Source organism: Monodon monoceros, unplaced genomic scaffold, assembly GCF_005190385.1.
Source record: "Monodon monoceros isolate NGI ecotype Baffin Bay Population unplaced genomic scaffold, NGI_Narwhal_1 Super_Scaffold_12, whole genome shotgun sequence".
Classification (NCBI taxonomy): Eukaryota; Metazoa; Chordata; class Mammalia; order Artiodactyla; family Monodontidae; genus Monodon; species Monodon monoceros.
Window position 1 is genome coordinate 116,864,284 of NW_021703768.1, and position 12,731 is coordinate 116,877,014.

At 42.8% G+C, this 12,731-nt stretch overlaps 1 protein-coding gene across 3 annotated transcripts in view; it reads left to right on the forward strand.

Moving 5' to 3' along the window:
* PSD2 (pleckstrin and Sec7 domain containing 2) overlaps positions 1-12,731 on the forward strand; it is a 112,267-nt gene that overhangs the window by 88,041 nt on the left and 11,495 nt on the right. The window lies entirely within an intron of this gene.

Consider the following 12,731-nt stretch of genomic DNA (forward strand, 5'->3'; position numbering starts at 1 on the left):
TCATCCCGAGTTATCCAAGGGCCGGTCCTTTCTCCAGCCCCCTTCCCGAGACCTCCTGTTCACTGGCCAGTGTTTCTTTAGCAGACCCGGGAGTTGGGCAGCTTGGCTTCTAGACTTGGCTCTGCCCTAGTTTTATCCACTTGAGATCTGCCTGGGTCCCTGCCCCCAAGCAGGGCAGTAAGAACAGCTGAGGAACATGGGAATTTAGGATGTGCTAAATAAGATATGTGCCCCTAGCCGTGTCCATGCCAGACATTGCTAAAAGATCACATGTTCTTCCTACCCCTTGTGCTGTAAGCCTGAGTGCAGCCCTGTTGAAGTGCCATGCCCCAGGCAGCCCCTTCCGGTCAACTGGTAGATTGCCCTCAAGAGGCATTCTCGTCATGCACCCCTCACCTCCCCGCCCCGACTAGGCAAACAGAGAAGTGATAGGTGGGTGCCCCGGGCTGTGAGCCTGTGTCTGGTCTGGGATCTGGGCATCTCAGCGCTGCTCGTGGCTCAATAATTCCTTCTTCTTTCCTCTCTCTGCTCCGGGGACCCCCCCTTTGGGCTCTCTTGCCCTCTCTCAGGTGGTAAGTGTAGCTGGTGGTCTGCATGCCCTGTCAGCCTAGACCCCATCTGCATGTTCCCCTTCTGTGTCCCCCATCACCCCATCTGGCCCACTGATCACTGCCCCGTCATTGCTCACCCCATGGTGGTCAGAGCCCCTCTGTTGGGTTGGGGATATTTCAGTGACTCATGGGGAAAACAGCCCAGCACATCTGGTTCCAAAGTTAACCAGGAAAGTCCAGGACATGTAGGGTGGAAGAAAGACCTGGGATAGGTCCAACTTCAGATCCTACTCTTGCCTCCAGGTGGTACCTCTGTGACCCTGGGCAAGACACTAGCCTTCTCTGCGTCTCAGGTTCTACATCTGTGAGGTGGAAATAATGATTTCGCCCATAGCGTCCTGGGGAGGCCTGAGGGAGGGAGGTATCACCAAGTGTCAGGGTCTGGTGCTTAGTAAGGATTTATTATTTAATATTATTATGAATAATATTATGATATGATATTATACATTATAACAATATATTATAATAATATTATAATGTATTTTATACAACGTATTATAGCAATATATTACAATAATATTATAATATTATTGCACAGTAATAATAATAATCATATGTATTATTAATATTAAAATTTAAATAATGGAGAGCCCAAAGCCCCAGCCTGTAGATCCCTGGAAGATCAAGAAGGTGAAGTGCCCCGCCTGATGGCAGCCTGAGCAAGCGTGGGCACACTGGGGTACCTGGCCTGGGGAGGGTGAGAGCCTCGCTGACCTTGGCACGAAGAGTAGTTGTGTGACAACTTTGGTTATGTCCGCCTGGGCTGTCAGCCTGGGTGTGGAACAGGAGAGAAGATGTGTGTATTCCATGGGAATATCACCAGAGCAAATGCCCATTAACGGGTTGACGTTCCCCCAAGACTGCTTACTGTTTGTTTACGGAGAGCAGGTGTTGCTGGCTTACCTTAAAAGGAGCTTTAAGCACACCCCTCGTCTCCCCATCCCCACCCTTGGCGGGGCCAAGGGCCATCTCAGGACCCAGTCACTCCTGTGCCAGCCCTGGATGCCTCTCCCCCTGGTTGAGAGCTGCTAACAAGGGCAGCAGTCAGTGAACCCCGGGTCGGGAATACTCTCGAGCTTGGTGGGACTTAGCTGCCCATGGCACCACCTTAATGCCCACAGCTGAAGAGAAACATCACCACCTTCGTAGATCAAAAGCGGGTGGGGCAGGATTGTTCATATTTGCAGCCAACAGACATTGAGGATCCCGTCTCTCTCTTGAGGCAGCATTGCAAAACATCAAAAGCAAGCGTTCTGGGTTGGAGTCCTCTGTATTTCTCCACACAATAGCTTGTGACCTGGAGTGAGTTATTTACTTCCCTAAACCTCAGTTTCCCCATCAGAAAGTCCCTGTAAGACTTAAGGAGACAGCACTTGGAAAGTGCTTAGCCCAGGGCCGGGTTGTTGCAGTTACTGTGAGCTTTCCAAAGGACCCCAACGGAAGTGGCATCACCTGCTTTGTTCTTTTCCCCCTCCCTTCCCGCTCTCATTCTTCTGCTCTTTGACAGAGACTGAGTGTCTGGTGGAAGGTGGGGATCTCAGGAATGTGGGGCCTGCTAGGGACCCCAGAAATAGCTCTGGTCAGAGCAGGAGGCAGTACAGGGGCTGGCAGACGGAGTAGGTGCACCCTCTTCAGATGGACACAGCCTGGTGGAGGAATCTGGAGGACTTTCTGTAGGAGGGGCGTTTGGACTCCAGGGGCTCAGCACCTTCTGTGTTCCATAAAAAGAAGGAAAGAGAGCCCCTGCCTCAGGATGCCTACCTTCTAGTTAGAGGAGATAGAAAATAAAGAAGTAAACAAGTGATTAAAGCAGTGATAGGTCTGTGAAGGGAATAAACAGGAGGGTGTGTTGGGGCTGGACTGGGGGTCAGGGAAGGTGTCTCAGAGGAGGCACGGTTGGGGCAGAGACCTGGAGGATGAGCAGCAGCCAGCCATGGAAAGACCAGGGACAAAGGCTTCCAGGCAGAAGGACCAGTGGGGCTGGTTTCCACCTTTTGGCTATTGTGAACAGTGCTATGAACATACATGGACAGGTTTTTAAAAATTTAAAAATTAAAATTTTTATTTTAAGTTTTTAATTGAATGAAAAATTCTTTAAGTTCTATAGTACTTTACAATTTTCAAAAGTTTCACACACATGATTTCATATAATCTCATAATAACCCTTTTTCTTCCTACCCTATATTGCCCCTCGCCCTTCCTGGTAATCACTGGTTTGTTCTCTATATCTGTGAGTCTGCTTCTTTTTTGTTTTATTCACTGATTTGTTGTATTGTTTAGATTCCACATATAAGTGATATTATATAGCATTTGTCTTTCTCTGTCTGACTGATTTTACTTAGCATAAGTTTTTCTTTGAGCACCTGTTTTTAATTCTTTTGAGTGTGTACCTAAGTAGTGGATTGCTGGGTCTGATGGTAATTCTATGTTTAACTTTTGGTGGACAGTAAAACTGTCCATAGTGGCTGTTGTTGGAGTCCAGGTGGGAGATGATGGTGGCTGGGGCAGACAGGGCAGTGAACGTGGAGAGAAGGGACAGATGACGGAGACCAGTTGAGGGTGAGCCTGACAGGATGCGCTGATGGGGCTGATCAGGGAAAGAGAGGAGTAAGGATGGTTTCAGCATCTGGCTGGATGGGGGTGCTGTTTCCTGAGATGTAGAAGGAACTTCCGTGGGTGGGTGGAGGGCGTGGGCTCAAGTCCCATTTGTGACATACTGTGTTTGAGATGCCTACTGGACATGAACATGGGGATGCCAAGGAGCTGGTGGGATAAACGAACCTGGGATGCAAGAGAGAGATGGGGTGAGGAGGTCATTGTCATCCTGGTGGAATGAAAGCCACGGGACTGGCTGAGTGCCTCAGGGAGAGAGGCAGGCTGGTGACCTCGTCCCAGGGCATGGCCTTATTTAAAGGTCAAGCAGAGCAGCAGGAGAGGCTTTGAAAGCAGCCATGGAGATGAGAAGAAAACCAGGAATGTGCAGTGTCTCAGAGACCAAGAGAAGAAAGTGTCTCAAGGAGAAAGGAGTGGCCAACTGCATAAAAGGCTGCCATGAGGTCAAGAAAGATGTCAACAGAAAAATGACCATTGAGGTTGGAATGCCCATCGGTGGGTCATTATCACTGGATGGTCAAGGTCATTGGAGACCTTCACAACAGCACTTTAGGTGGAGTGGAGAGGACAAATGCCAGGCTGGAGTGGGTGGAGATGAGGATAGGAGGGGAGGAAGTGGAGGATGTGGAGAATTCTTTTGTGATATTTGGCTTTGAGTGGGCTCCTGAAATGAGCCACTGGCTGGAGGGGTCTAGGAGGAACTCTTTCAAATCTGACTAGGGCATGTGTGTATGTCAGTAGTACCCACTAAGCAGGCAAGGAGAAACTGATGATGCAAGAGAGAGAAGGGAAATTCGAAGCTTTCCTTGAGATGAGCAACAGAGCATAGGTGGAGAGTGGCCTTAGCCGGGAGTAGGGATATCTCATTCCCCATGACAGAGTGAGCTGGAAGGGGAGGATGTCAGAGGAGGGTGATTTTTTTTTTTTTTTTTTTTTTTGTGGTACGCGGGCCTCTCACTGTTGTGGCCTGTCCTGTTGCGGAGCACAGGCTCCGGACGCGCAGGCTCAGCGGCCATGGCTCACGGGCCCAGCCGCTCCGCGGCATGTGGGATCTTCCCGGACTGGGGCATGAACCCGTGCCCCCTTCATCGGCAGGCGGACTCTCAACCACCGCGCCACCAGGGAAGCCCAGAGGAGGGTGATTTTAACCTCCAGACAAGAGAAGGTGGGAGCTTGGGTTAGAATTGGAGATGGAGACAAGGAGAGTTATTAAAAATGTATTTTGGATGTGCAGTCACTAGCACTGGTTAATGGAGTGAACGCTGGGATGAGGGAGGGAGAAGCATCTAGGCTGAGGCCAGTAGAGGGGGTAGGAGATGGATGGAAGAAGCTGTGCCATGAGCTTTCAAGCTGAAACAAAGATAAGTTGTTTTTCAAGAAAAGCTTAATTTCTCTCAAACTTGGGTTGCCTGAAGGTTAGCAGTGGGAGTGCTGGGGAGGTGGGCTGGTGCTGGATGGTGGAGGACTGGACAAATGCAGGGGTTGGGATACTATTCTGAAGACTGGGGGCAGGGGGTCCTGCCCATTCTCAGATGGCATCTGAGAGCCATCTGAGCATCATAGAAAAACTTTAAAGGAGCACTGAGTACAACTCAGGTTTAGTCTAGATTTGCAAATAGTGATGAGGGTTTCCCTGCCCATGGGGCTTTCAGTTGGCCCCTCTCCTTGCCCTGAAGGATGACATCTACTTTCTTTCTTCTTGGCCTGTCTGATTCTGCTCTTGGGGGGAGACTTAAAGACAGGCTGGGATTGTTCTGACCCCAGGGCTGTGCAGGCAGGTCACGCCAGACCAGTGGAAAAGGCCTTGGAATGGGGCTGTGGCCAGGCCAACCATAACTCTTTTCTGATTGGAGACAGAAGCTGTGGGAACAGTTTTGAGGGTCAAGGCAGCAGGGAGGCCCTTTTGATCCAAATGGTAGTGGGAGGAAGGGAGGAACTGGGAACTTGGAGGCCCCAAATCATCCATGTCAGTTCGCCTTTGGAGTTTCTGGACACACGTCTTTTCCTTCTCTCTTTCCCTTTTTCTCTCCCTCTCTCCCTTCCTTCCTTCGTTCCTTCCTCTTTCCTTCTTTCTTTCTTTCTTTCTTTCTTTCTTTCTTTCTTTCTTTCTTCCTTCCTTCCTTCCTTCCTTCCTTCCTTCCTTCCTTCCTTCCTTTCTTTCTTTCTTTTCCCTTCCTTCCTTCCTTTCTCTTTCTCTCTCCTTTTCTTCCTTCCCTTCCCTTCCTTTCCCTTCTCTCTTTCTTTTCTGGTACATGTCTTTTTGCCTGGTTATTGTTGTTATTTTAAATCAGGTAATTTACGCAATATGATTTCACTTTTTTGCAGTTGATTATCTTACTTTCCCATCCAGAGAGAGATTGATTTTAGTAGATGAAAGTGTATTCTGCAGTTGTTGGTTGTAATGTTCTATGTGTTGATAAGGTCAAGTCTTTTAACTGTGTTGTAAAAATCTTGTATATCCTTAATGCTTTTTTTATTATGGTAAAATATACAAGACATAAATTTACCATTTTATCCAGCTTGAGGTGTACAATTCAGTGGAATTAAGTACATTCACATGGTGTGCAACCATCACCACTCTCTTGTTTCAGAACTTTTTCATCACCCCAAGAGGAAACCCCATACCCATTCGCAGTCACTCCCCATTCTCTCCTTCCTCCAGCCGCTGGCAACCACTAATTTGTTTTCTGTCTCTATGGACTTGCCTATTCTGGATATTTAATGTGGATGGAATCATATAGTATGTAGCCTTTTGTATCTGGCTTCTTTCACTCAGTGTAATGTTTCCAAGGTTCATCCATGTCATAGCATGTGTCATAATTTCATTTGTTTTTATGGCCGAATAATATTCCATTGAATGGATATACCACATTTTGTGTATACATTTGTCTTTTAGTAAATGTTTGGATTGTTTCCACCATTTCGATATTGTGAATAGTGTTACTCTGAACATTCGTGTACAAGTTTTTGTTTGAACACCTGTTTTCAATTCCTAGGAGTAGACCAGCTGCATCTTATGGTAATTCTATGTTTAACTTTTTGAGAAACTGTGAAACTATTTTCCATAGTGGCTAAACCATTTAAAATTCCCGCTAATAATGTATACGGGTTTCAGTTTATTCACCTCCTTGCCAACACCTCTTTTCTTTTCTTTCTTTGTTTTCTTTTTTAATGATAGCTGTTCTAGTGGGTATGAAGTGGTATCTCATTTTGGTTTTAATCTGCATCTCCCTAGTGACTAATGATATTGAGCATATTTTCATGTGCTTGTGGCCATTTGTATATCTTCTCTGGTGAAATGTCTATTCAGGTGTTGATACTTTGCCCATTTTGGGGGGGTTTATAATTTTTATTTAAAGTTGAAAAAAAAATTAAAAATTGTGGTAAAATATGCATTACGTGAAATTTACCATCCTCACCATTTTTATTTGTATAGGTCAGTAGTATTAAGTCTATTCACATTGTTGTGCAACCAGTCTTCAGAACGTTTTCATCTTCTCAAACTGAAACTCTGTATCCATTGAACAACTCCCCATTCCCTGCCCCCCAGCCCTTGGAAACCACCATTCTACCTTTTGTCTTTGTGAATTTTACTACTCTACATACCTCATATAAGTGGAATCACACAGAATTTGTTTCCGTGGCTGGCTTATGTCACTTAGCATAATATCCTCAAGGTTCATCCATGTTGTAGCATGCATCAGAATTTCCTTCCTTTTTAAGGCTGAATACTATTACACTGTATGTATATACCACATGTTGTGTATCCTTTCATCTGCTCATGGACATTTGGGCTGCTTGCATCATTTGGCTACTGTGAATAGTGCTGCTATGAACATGGGTGTGCAAATATTTCTTTGAGACTCTGCTTTTAATTCTTTTGGGCATATACCCAGAAGTAGTATTGCTGGATCATATGGTGATGTTATTTTTCACTTTTTGAGAAACGACCATGCTGTTTTCCATAATGATTGCACCATTTTACATTCACACCAGCAGTGCACAAAGTTTCCAGTTTCTCTACCTCCTTACCAACATTTGTTATTTTCTGCTTTTTGATAATAGCCAAGTTATATCTTATTATAGTTTTAATCTGCATTTACCTAATGATTAGTAATCTTGAGCATCTTTTCATATGTTTATTGATCATTTGTATATCTTCTTTGGAGAAATGTCTATTTAAATCTTTTGCTTTTCTTTAATTGGGTTGCTTGTGTTTTTGTTGTTGAGTTGTAAGAGTTCTTTATTTATTCTAAATACTATACTCTTATCAGATATATGGTTAGAAAAAATTTTCCCTTTTTATAGATTGTCTTTTCATTCTCTCAATAGTGTCTTTTGGGGCACAAAAGTTTTAAATTTTGATGCAATCCAGTTTATCTATTTTTTCTTTTGTTGCTTGTGCTTTTGGTGTCATATCTAAGAAACCATTGCTAAATACAAGGTCATGAAGATTTAGCCCTATGTTTTCTTCTAAGAGTTTTATAGTGTTGGCTCTTATGTTAGATCTTTGATCCATTTTGAGTTACTTTTTGTATATGGTGTGAGATAAGGGTCCAACTTCATTCTTTTGCTGTGGATATTCAAATTTCCTAGCACATTTGTCCCAGCACCATTTGTTGAAGAGACTATTCTTTCCCCATTGGATGGTCTTGGTACACTTGTCAAAAATCAGTTGATCATAGCATTACAATTTATAAATGTATCGAAGTAACACAGTGTAGGGACTTCCCTGGTGGTCCAGTGATTAAGACTCCATGCTCCCAATGCTGGGGGCATGGGTTTGATCCTTGGTCGGGGAACTAAGATCCGACGTGCTGTATGGTGTGGCCCCGCCGCAAAAAACACCAACAACAGAAAAACGAAGTAACACAGTGAACACCTTAAACTTACACAATGTTACATGTCAGATTTACTCAATTAAAAAATTCAATTGACCATAGATGTATGGGTTTATTTCTGGAGTCTTAATTCTATGCCACTGATGTATATATCTATTCTCATGCCAGTGTCCCACTGTTTTAATTAGTCTAGCTCTGTAGTAAGTTTTGAAATCAGAAAGTGTTCTTTTCCAAGATTGTTTTGGCTATTGGGATCCCTTACAATTCCATATGGATTTGAGGATAAGCTTTTACATTTCTGCAAAAAAGGCCATTGGGATTTTGATAGAAATTGTATTGAATCTGTAGATCAATTTGTGAAGTATTACCATCTTAACTATATTAAGTCTTCCAGTCCATGAACACAGGATGTTTTTATATTTATTTATGTCATTAATTTCTTTCAGCAACCTTTTTTAGTTCTCAATATACAAGTCTTTCACCTCCTTGGTTAAATTTGTTTCTGAGTACTTTATTCCTTTTGATGCTACTGTAAATGGAATTGTTTTCTTAATTTCATTTTATGATTGTTCATTACTAACATATAGAAATGTAATTGATTTTATATGTTGATCTTATATCTTGCAACTTTACTAAATTTGTGTATTAGCTCTAATAGTTTTTTGGTGGGCTCTTTAGGATTTTCTGTATATGAGATCATTTCATCTGTGAATAGAGATAATTTCACTTCTTTCTTTCTAATTTGGGGGACTTTTATTTTTCTTGTCTAATTGCTCTGGCTAGAACTTCTAGTACAATGTTGAATAGAAATGGGGGAAATGGATATTCTTTCCTTTTCCTGATCTTAGGGGGAAAGCTTTCAGTCTTTCACCAGAGTGTGTGATGTTAGCTGTGGGTTTTTCATAAATGCCTTTTATCACGTTGAGGAAGTTCTCTTCTATTCCTAGTTTGTTGAGTGTTTTTTCCATGAAAGAAGTGTTGAATCTTGCCAAATGCTTTTTCTGCACCAATTGAAATGATCATGTGTTTTACCCCCCTTCTTTCTATTAATGTGCTGTATTATGTTAATAGATTTTTAAAAAAAACTTATTTATTTTTGGCTGCATTGGGTCTTTGTTGCTACGCGTGGGCTTTCTTTCGTTGAGGTGAGTGGGCTTATTGCGGTGGCTTCACTTGTTGGGGAGCACGGACTCTAGGCGGACGGGCTTCAGTACTTGTGGCTCACGGGCTCTAGAGCGCAGGCCCAGTAATTGTGGCGCACGGGCTTAGTTACTCCATGGCATGTGGGATCCTCCCAGACCAGGGCCTGAACCCATGTCCCCTGCATTGGCAGGAGGACTCCCAACCACTGCGCCACCAGGGAAACCCCTGTTAATAGATTTTTATATGTTGAACTACCCTTGCATTCCTGGGATGCATTCCACTTGGTCATGATATATAATCCTTTTTTAAAAAATAAATTTATTTATTTATTTACTTTTGGCTGCGTTGGGTCTTCGTTGCTGTGTGCAGGCTTTCTCTAGTTGTGGCGAGTGGGGGCTGCTCTTCGTTGCGGTGTGCAGGCTTCTCATTGTGGTGGCTTCTCTTGTTGTGGAACATGCGCTCTAGGCGCACAGGCTTCAATAGTTGTGGCACATGGGCTCAGTATTTGTGCCTTGCAGGCTCTAGAGTGCAGGCTCAGTAGTTGTGGTGCACAGGCTTAGTTGCTCCGCGGTATGTGGGATCTTCCTGGACCAGGGCTTGAACCCGTGTCCCCTGCATTGGCAGGTGGATTCTTAACCACTGGGCCACTAGGGAAGTCCATAATCCTTTTAATATGCTGCTGTTTGCTAGTATTTTGTTGAGGGTTTTTACATTTATATTTATAGGGGATACTGTTCTATAGTTTTATTTTCTTGTGATTTTTTTGTCTGGTTTTGGTATCAAGGTAATGCTGGCCTTATAGAATGAGTTAGGAAGTGTTCCCTCTTTTTCAAGTTTTGGATAGAGCTTAAGAAGCATTGGTGTTAATTTTTCTTTAAATGTTTGATAAACTTCACTGGTGAAGCCATCTGGTCTTAGACTTTTCTTTTGTGTAGTTTTTGATTACTGATTGAATCTCTACTTCTTTTTAGGTCTATTCAGATTTCCTATTTTTGCTTGAGCCAGTTTTGGTAGTATGTGTGTTTCTAGGAATTTGTTTATTTTATCTAGGTTTTCTAATTTGTTGGCATTAATTAATTGATTGTTATTAACAAATTAATTGCTTAGTATTTTTGTTCTTGTTACTGAGAAAGCAGTGTTAAAATCTCCAACCAAGATTGTGAATGTCTTTCTCTTTTTAGTTCTGTCAATTTTTGTCTTTTATTTTTGTTTTTTTCGGTACGCAGGCCTCTCACTGTTGTGGCCTCTCCCGTTGCGGAGCACAGGCTCCGGACACGCAGGCTCAGCGGCCATGGCTCACGGGCCCAGCCGCTCCGCGGCATGTGGGATCTTCCCAGACCGGGGCACGAACCCGTGTCCCCTGCATCGGCAGGCGGACTCTCAACCACTGCGCCACCAGGGAAGCCCCTGTCTTTTATTTTTTGAGACTGTGTTATTAGGTGCATACAAATTTAGGATGCTTATATCTTCTGGTAGATTGACCCTTTTATCATTATGAGATGTCTGTGTTTCTAGTAATGCTTCTTGCCTTTAAGTCTATTTTGTCAGTTATTAGTGTAGTTATACTGGAGTTCTTTTGCTAGTGTTTGCATGTATATCTTTTTTCTGTCCTTTTTCCAAGATTTCTGTCCCTTTATATTTAAGAGGTGTCTATTCATCTTTGCCTTTTAATTGTACCATTTAATGAATTACTAATATATTTGAGTTCAAACATACCAGGTTACTCTTTATTTTCTCTTTGACTCATCTGGTCTATATTGCTTTTTTTTTTTTCTCCTTTCTTGCCTACTTTTGGATTATTTAAGTATTTTTTAGAATTCCGTTTCTCCCTGTTAGCTTGTTAGTTGTGAATTCTTTTAGAATTCTTTTTGTGGTTTGCAATATGCATCCCTGACTTATTAAAGTACTTTTTACCACGTCCTGGGAAATGAAATAACCTTAAAATGCCTCAACTTAATTTATTTGTCTTCTCAACTTACATACTACTGTTATCATCCTTTTAAATATTATATCTCTTTCTATATTTTATTCCCCAGAAAACTTTATTATTGTTATTTTGCACAGTCAATATTCATTTAGACTCAGCCACCCTTTTTGTTGCTCTTCATTCCTTTCTGCTTCTCCATGCTTCCATCTGAGATAACTTTCCTTCTGTCTGAAGAATTTCCTTCCTTTCTTAATTTCAGATGTTTTGCTGAAGTATGACCAGAGTGTTTCCCAGGGCCCCTTGTCCTTGGTGGGCCCTGAATTCCAATTTTTGTTCTCTAGTCCTATTGACCACTCAGTTGCTCACCCTTTTGGCCACTGCTTGAGAATTGACAAATGCTTCAAAGAGGAAAGCTGCTCCTAGTCAGCCTCACCACCTCCATGTTCCCCTTATTTGCAGGATCTTTAGCCTTGAAGTCCTCATTGCTCTTATATTTCTCCAGTGTCTTCACATAGATGTTTTATTAATATTTTGACCAGCAATTGTTTCTGATGGGAAGGTTCATCTGCAATAAGATAGTCTGTCATTACTAGGATTGGAAATCTTGCCTGGTTATTTTTTGATTTTGCACCCCTGACTGATGGCTGGGGAATGTTCAGTGTGTGTGGAACTCAGGCAATATTATCAACATTACCCTCATACTCCTCAATTACGAATGTACACATAAGTGACTATATACACGTATACATAATACATATATGTACATGTAAAATATACACATAGACTTATGAAACATACTATATTAAGGCACACATAGGTCATTTCTCCTTAACCCTTTGGGAAAGGTATAGAAAATTCTTGCTTGCCACCTACTTATAAAGCTTTCTATCATTGTTTTCTGAATTATTTTCTGTGGTGTGTGAATGTCCCACATGATGTTAATAGAATCTTTGCTAAAATGGTGCCAAGGTCAATAAATTTGAGACACTGTACGTGGAATCCTCTCCTTGGAGGCTCTTAACACACAGAAGCACATTAAAAACTCTGAAACATATAAACTTATTTGATTATGAAATCCTTTCCTGGGGGGAATTCCTATTCCCATCTGTAGGTGAATCTTGGGAAACACTGCCTTATAGCAAACCTAAATCCACAAAATCCTACACCAGTAAATATCTAGTGTTCAAGGGTCTTTGTCTTCTCAAAGGTGAAGTGCCACCAGCGTTTCCTCAAATGTGGACACTGCAGGTCTGAAAGTATGCACATCAGGTGTTGGGTTTGGAGGGCTGGAGCCCCTCTTCTAATCATTGGTTAAAAAGCGAAGGCAGAACTTTGGGGCGCACTCATTCCCAGCTCTTTGTCTGTGCCTCCTGGAGTGAGACCATCTGCTTGGGCTCCCTTGGTCCCAGTGCAGCTCAGCGTGGGTACCCATGTGTGTTGGTGGAAATTGATTTTTGATTCTCTTAAGACCAAACTCTCCCTCACTTCACCTACCTCTTGGAGGTCTTGCCGCCCCTCTGTACAGGTGAGAGGGTGAGACAGTTGTGACGGAATACACAGAGCTTCTGCTCAGGAGTCAAGAGGCCTGGGTTCAAG